A 7,316-nucleotide genomic window follows, 5' to 3' on the forward strand; every position below is an offset into this window, starting at 1 on the left:
CAGAAAAAGAGAGACATTACTGCATCAGAGTGTAAGTTGGGGTAAGTAACTCCACTGAGCACCCCTTTCTAGTAGAACATATATTCAAAGACTATTCGTCTTTGAATCATGTTAAAGGACCTCTCGTCTTTTAAGAATTTCATGATCACAATACCATTCCGTATTTCTTTTTCTGTCCATGCGCACTAGGCCTACAGCAGTAACAGGTCATTAATATCCATTTTGGGTCTCCACTGTTTACAGAACATTATCGTTCATCAGTGTGGATGCTCACATCATTATCGTTATGGTTATCACTCTTGGTGTGGGACTGTGGGTTGCCCTTTACTCTGCTTCCCCACGCTGCACACTGAAGTAATCGGCAAGCTGCCACCTCCGCCCCAAACTCCACCTCATTCAGTATATACTCTGGTGTTGAACAAACTGTATCATTGTCTGCATTATGCAGGATATGAAAATATATAATACAATGTAAAACATATGATATAATTTAAGAATTTATGAAGTTATTTCATTAATAATAATCTGGGAAAATAAAATATGTCTTTGCTTTTTGAAGTATCAAGGTTTTCCCACACACCATTGTGATGCCATACATTTTTGAAGAAGTGAATAGTGGGAGCTGGCGTCCCACTATTCACTTCTTTAAAAAAAAGTATGGCAGCCATAACCCTCAGGGAAGCCTCCACTCATCTGGGAGGAACAAAACTAATACGAGCCGCTATCAGCAAATGAAATGGCACCAGCGAGAATCTTCTATCAGCAAATATATCTGATATAATTGAGGCCGTCAGACTGCCACTCAGTGGGGATGGAGGAATGGATAAAGAGCACTTTTCACACATTCAACTGTAGATGTATCTGCTGGTCTCATTATTCCTCTACTCCTTCCTTCCTCATTTTCTTTCTCTCAGTATTTCATTTGTTCCATAAAAAAGAAAGTCCTTGACAGCCTGAACAGCTCAACATCATCTCCTTTAGATTAATGGTCAATTTTTCCATCCCTGCTTAGCAGCTACTTTCATAACACACATAAAGAAAATGTAATGGTAGAATTTCATCAATTGCTAGTGATTTGAACAATGCAGCCCCCAGTTAGGTTGTCCACAGGTCTTTAACCACATGAACCCTAGTTTCCCCATTCCGGGTATGTCATAATAGAAGAATGAACCTATGGCTAACATTTGCCAAAAATGTAAGCTCTACAAGCTCACAATCCCTTGCAATGCAAGGCGTTGTGAGTTTGTAGATCTGCTATCTTCGGCGAAGAGGTGTAGAAGGAAGAAAGGAGGGGCTCAAGTATAGACCCCTGGGGGACCCCGTCCCTGAAATATTTGTCAAATTGTCAACCTTCATATTTGAGGTAGTTCATTTTTTTTAAATTCAGAATTGGCTATTTCTGCAGAAGAATCAAAATGTTTGAAAGCCACTGAACCATTGCTACACTTAAATAGTAAAATGCTCAGTGTTCATTTATCTATTTGCAGAATTAAATAATATCCCTGAGGATTGTTGGGGAAATGCCTGTTCTAGATAAGTCCAACTCAGTTTATGTTACCTGGCATACTAACCTGTAGAAATAAATCCTGGCGAATCCTAAAACGTATCTGTCCAAATAGATTTAAAAAATCCTAGAATAACCTATTTTTTGGCCACCTGTCAACTGAAGCTTTCCCCAGGTTTTGTCAATACATCGTTCAAAATCTCTGATACATCCTGACACCCTGCCAATGCAGTCCTCAACTCCAAGCCACATAGCCTACTGTACTTCCTTACATATTATAGGTGCTGTTATCAGAATAACTTTATTTGTCAATTGTCAAAAAACACAACAGAGACAAACTTCGAAAAACCCAATTCATCTGAAAGTTAGGACAGTACTGCACACTACTGCACAGTTACATCATGTCCAGTAAAGTCCAGTCCATTTTGGTCAGTTGATTGGGGGGGGGGGGTGGCAGGAGAAGAATCAGTTCAGCATCCTACTCCTGTCTCCCGTTTGAGCTACACATCGAGGAGGAGCTTAAGTGGGAGACACACACTAGAGGGCAGCACGGGTCCGCCCGGAACCGAAGACCCGATCGCCGAACCGAGAACCGAGCCGGTTATACAAAATATTGACTTGTCCCTCGGGCACGGGTCGGATCAGTTCCAGTTGCCACGGATCTCGTCGGATCCATTTGAAATGGATAGATAGACACCTTTATTATCTCATCTCAGGAACTATGGGTAAATATGTAGATAATTTGTTTGTTTTCTTTGATTGATCTCTTTTCCCCCTTGCCCCTAGCCTGGGACCAGACAAATCTGCGAGTGCAAAACGAAATTGCACTCTGCGATTTGGGTCTGGCACCGCTCCATAGAGAATCCATTTCCTTCTCCAGAAGACGGGGGTAACCAATCAGGGCCCAGTATTTGAATATTGGAGACTGTAATTGGTAGTTGGTTTGTAGGTCTAACCAATTGCATCGAGAGTCTGTGGTGGTGGGGGTCCCTTATGATGCTGGTGGCTCTTTGGGCACAGCGATCTGTATAGAGCTCCAACAAAGAGGCGACAGAGGCACTAATGATCCTCTCAGCTGTCTTCACCACCCGGTTCAGCTGTTTCTCATGTGCCTTACAGCTGCCGAACCAAGAAGTGAAACCGTAGGCTAGGATCATGGACTCAATGGTGCCCCTGTAAAAGGTGGTAAGGAGAGGAGTGAGAGGACCTGCCTTTTTTATCCTGTTATGACGTTGTGATGAGGGACAGGGAGACATATAAGACAGTAAAATACTCAGAGTGAGACGTGTAAAAGTAGAACCAAATTAACCTGACTCAGCCAAATGGAAGAAGCTTGCGACACACATTTTGTTTCACAGCATACTTCCATCTGAGACTCCGTAGCAGAATCGATGCAAGACGGCGTTTAATTTTTTCATAGCAGAATCCATGCAAGACGGCGCTTTATTTTTTCAAGCTACTTGCAGGTGATTGGATGATCCCGCCCCTAGCAGCCGCTGATTGGTTCGTACACGCAGCGACCGAGTAGCTCTACTCCCTGAGCGATCCCAGATGCAGGGTGTATTGGTAAACTCAATACTGCCCCCATCTGGCTGAGTCAAGTTAAACCCAAATGGGCAGTATGAGTATACTGTGAACAAAGATATTTTGTAATTATTTAATTTTATTTACTGCTCAATGTACTTTTTATCTGTCTACCTATCCTCCATAAGCCTATCATTTCCCCACACATTTATGTAGTCTTGTCACTGCTGTCTCCTACTGGCTGACCTTTGAACTGGTTGGTCCCAGGCCAGGGATATCTTGTGGTATTGAAAACACAAGATGCCCCATGGAATTTTGCTGGACGCTTTTTGAGGGATAGCGTGTGCATTTTCCGGGAGCGGTCGCAGCAAAGGAAACACTAAGGAACACGGAGGGCAGGAACTTTATCCCTGCTCCAACCGAGTGCCCTTGTCCATTGTTTTCCTCTGTTGTCAATCCCTACCCCTCTGCAGTACCTGCAGAATCTCGGTGTATGTAACGTTTTTCCTTAAACTTTGTATCTTGCATTGGGCCTGTGATATAAACAGAAAACACAGCAGGATGCTGAACATTCCTGGAGAAAAACAGCTGCCTGCCATCTGAGACGATAGAAGTGGATGTTATTTGATCCATGGATCTTTGATGAATTCACACTTAGTTTTACCTTTATCATCACATGTGTCTCCTGTAGCAACAACAGTGCACTGCAGTAATCAAACAGGATGCTGTCGTGAAAAGTTTGGTTCTGGCGTGATACAAACTGTCTGCTTGTGTTAAGTTAACAACGGCCAGAGCGGAGGATGCATCAAGATGACATTGGGGAAAAAAGTACCAGGCACTCAAGAAATGACAGGTGGAGGAATGTGAATATAAATTTTAAAAGCCTTTATTGTGTTGAACCTTAAAAAGGCCAACACATTTCGACCTGTCGGCCTTCATCAGGACACAAAGTCCTATGGGTTCAACCCATGATAGGTCTGCATCAGAGGTGTGTCATGAGATTGATTAGCGGACACATTTTACAGTCACTTGAATATCAAAGCAATTAATCATTCATTCACTCACTCAATCATTCAATACAATATAAGACAATGGAGCAAACATATTCGGAGTCAGGTTGTGGGGGCAACAGTTTCAGCAGAGAGCTTCAGACTTCCCTACATCAGGCAAAAATGGATAAACAATTAATCCTTCCAAAGCCGGATAGTCCATAACGTTCTCTTGCATGCTCCCTTGATATCATCAGAAAGAGAAGAAGGAGTCTTAAGGCTTGCCTCTTAACTTTAAACTGCTTAATGTATTCATATCTCATTTACTGCAACATTGTCTGGGCAAGTAGTCTAATTTACATAAATTTAAATGAATTTGTAAGAATAGCTCCCTCATAATCACTTGGCTCCATCTGCTGATCTGTAAAAAAAATAAAACAAATCTACTCAACATATAGTCCAATCTTTTCAAATATGTTTCCCTAACCTTTCAAAGGATATTTTGCGACTAACTCCCAAATCCACACACGTCCCTATCCTCCCATCCACGTCCCCCCCTCCCGCTGCACCACTCATAGTCAGTTCTCCATTACTGTAAACACAGAGGTACACTACTCTGGAATACATACATATATATTGCCAATTTCTAACTCAGATTGAGGGCCAACCAGATTCCACTTGCTTCATAATATTCACTTTCACATACTCACAAACTCACACATCTATTTGTTTGTCTTGTCTTGTTTGACTGCAACATATCTCACTTATATACAGGGCTTTCTTACTCACCTGCACACATCTATGTTTAATAGTTACATTATGTAAGTTTGATTTACTTTAATTGAGCAAATACATAAAACAAAACAAAATGCCAATAGAAATTCTGTTTGAAATAAATAAGCCATCAACTTGAGTTAGAAAGTGAATGAATGATGTACTGACCAACCTCGTTCATTTGCTAATTATAGTTTGACACCAGGATGAAGATGGATGAATTTAAGGAACAGGATGTCATCCTGATCAAGGTCAGGGAGGTTCATGGAGAAGGAGGATTGATACCAACCACAGAACTAACTGGATTGAAAATGCATGACTTCTACATGGTTGCTGCTGTCTTGTAAGTGTCTAAGTGTCAGAATTTAGTATTTTCCCATGGTGATGTGCTTCAATCTCAGTCTGTCAATTTGAAGTGGGTGAACATACACCTTCATATTCTTCTCCAGTATAGGCCAAGGTACATAAGGTTATATATGAGTTCAGTACTGTATATTAGTTACGGGGCCAGAGCTCTGCTCTGGACACGTATTGTTATTCGCATTATTCTGTCACTTCTTCTTCTTCTTCTTCTGCCACTTTTCGCAGTTCTGGCTGAACCGCGCTGTCGGTTTTTACGAAACTCGGCCATATGGTAGATGGTCATGAAAAACGATCAAAAAATAATTCTCACAATCTTTCGTCCAAAGGTGGCGCTATAGCACTCAATTGAAAATGCCAACTTTGACCAGGTACAACTCATGCCCTGTTTGACCTACAGCCATGAAACTTGGATACACATATGTGTCTCCTCATGCTGAACAACTTTCAAACTCTGACTTTTGACCTCTGACCTTTAGATCTCCCACCATTTTGAATTATATGAAAAACAGTCATTGGCTCCTAACTTCTGCATTTTTTCACTTATGGAAAATCCGTTGGAAATTTTTGTAGAAAGTGGTCCAAAGTTCAAGTACGAAACGTTTCATGCAGATTGCTCAAAAATCCCAGGAGGAGATAGATTTTAACTATTACAGTTTTATGAAAATTATTCATCTGTGCCTAAAACATACATGCAGACTCACATTTCTTTGAAACTTTGCAGAAATGTACAGGGTCATTCCAAATATCACTGAAACCAATCTTACTCCAATTGGCCAAAAGGGGGCGCTATAGCAATTTTTTGAAAAGGCAGACTTTAAACAGGCATAAGTCATGCCTCGTTTGGCCGAAAGTCGTGAAACTTGCTTACACATGTGCCTTGACTCATGAGGAACACACGTATCGATTTGACCATTAAGCTCCGCCCTTAGATTTTCCGCAATTTTGAGCAGTTTGAAAAATACTTGTTTTTGCCAGTTCTGTCTTAACCGTGCATACGCTTTTTACGAAACTCGGCCATATGGTAGATGCTCATGAAAAACTACCAAGAAATAATTCTCACACTCATTCGTCAAAGGGTGGCGCTATAGCACTCAATTGAAAGTGCCAACTTTGAACAGGTACAACTCATGCCCTGTTTGACCTACAACCATGAAACTTCGATACACACATGCGTCTCTTCATGCCCGACAACTTTCGTGGTCTGACTTTTGACCTCTGACCTTTAGATCGCCCACCATTTTGAATTATATGAAAAACAGTCATTGGCTCCTAACTTCTGCATTTTTTCACTTATGGAAAATCCGTTGGAAATTTTTGTAGGCAGTGGTCCAAAGTTTATGTGTAAAATGTTTCGTGCAGATTGCTCAAAAATCCCAGGAGGAGATAGATTTTAACTATTACAGTTTTATGAAAATTATTCATCTGTGCCTAAAACATACATGCAGACTCACATTTCTTTGAAACTTGGCAGAAATGTACAGGGTCATTCCAAATATCACTGAAACCAATCTCACTCCAATTGGCCAAAAGGGGGCGCTATAGCAATTTTTTGAAAAGGCAGACTTTAAACAGGCAAAAGTCATGCCTCGTTTGGCCGAAAGTCGTGAAACTTGCTTACACATGTGCCTTGACTCATGAGGAACACACGTATCGCTTTGACCAGTAAGCTCCGCCCTTAGATTGTCCGCAATTTTGAGCAGTTTGAAAAATACTTGTTTTTGCCAGTTCTGTCTTAACCGTGCATACGCTTTTTACGAAACTCGGCCATATGGTAGATGCTCATGAAAAACTACCAAGAAATAATTCTCACACTCATTCGTCAAAGGGTGGCGCTATAGCACTCAATTGAAAGTGCCAACTTTGAACAGGTACAACTCATGCCCTGTTTGACCTACAACCATGAAACTTCGATACACACATGCGTCTCTTCATGCCCGACAACTTTCGTGGTCTGACTTTTGACCTCTGACCTTTAGATCGCCCACCATTTTGAATTATATGAAAAACAGTCATTGGCTCCTAACTTCTGCATTTTTTCACTTATGGAAAATCCGTTGGAAATTTTTGTAGGCAGTGGTCCAAAGTTCATGTGTAAAATGTTTCGTGCAGATTGCTCAAAAATCCCAGGAGGAGATAGATTTTAACTATTACAGTTTTATGAA

The sequence above is a fragment of the Gymnoscopelus microlampas genome, assembly GCF_963454915.1.
Source record: "Gymnoscopelus microlampas genome assembly, chromosome: 21".
Lineage (NCBI taxonomy): Eukaryota > Metazoa > Chordata > Actinopteri > Myctophiformes > Myctophidae > Gymnoscopelus > Gymnoscopelus microlampas.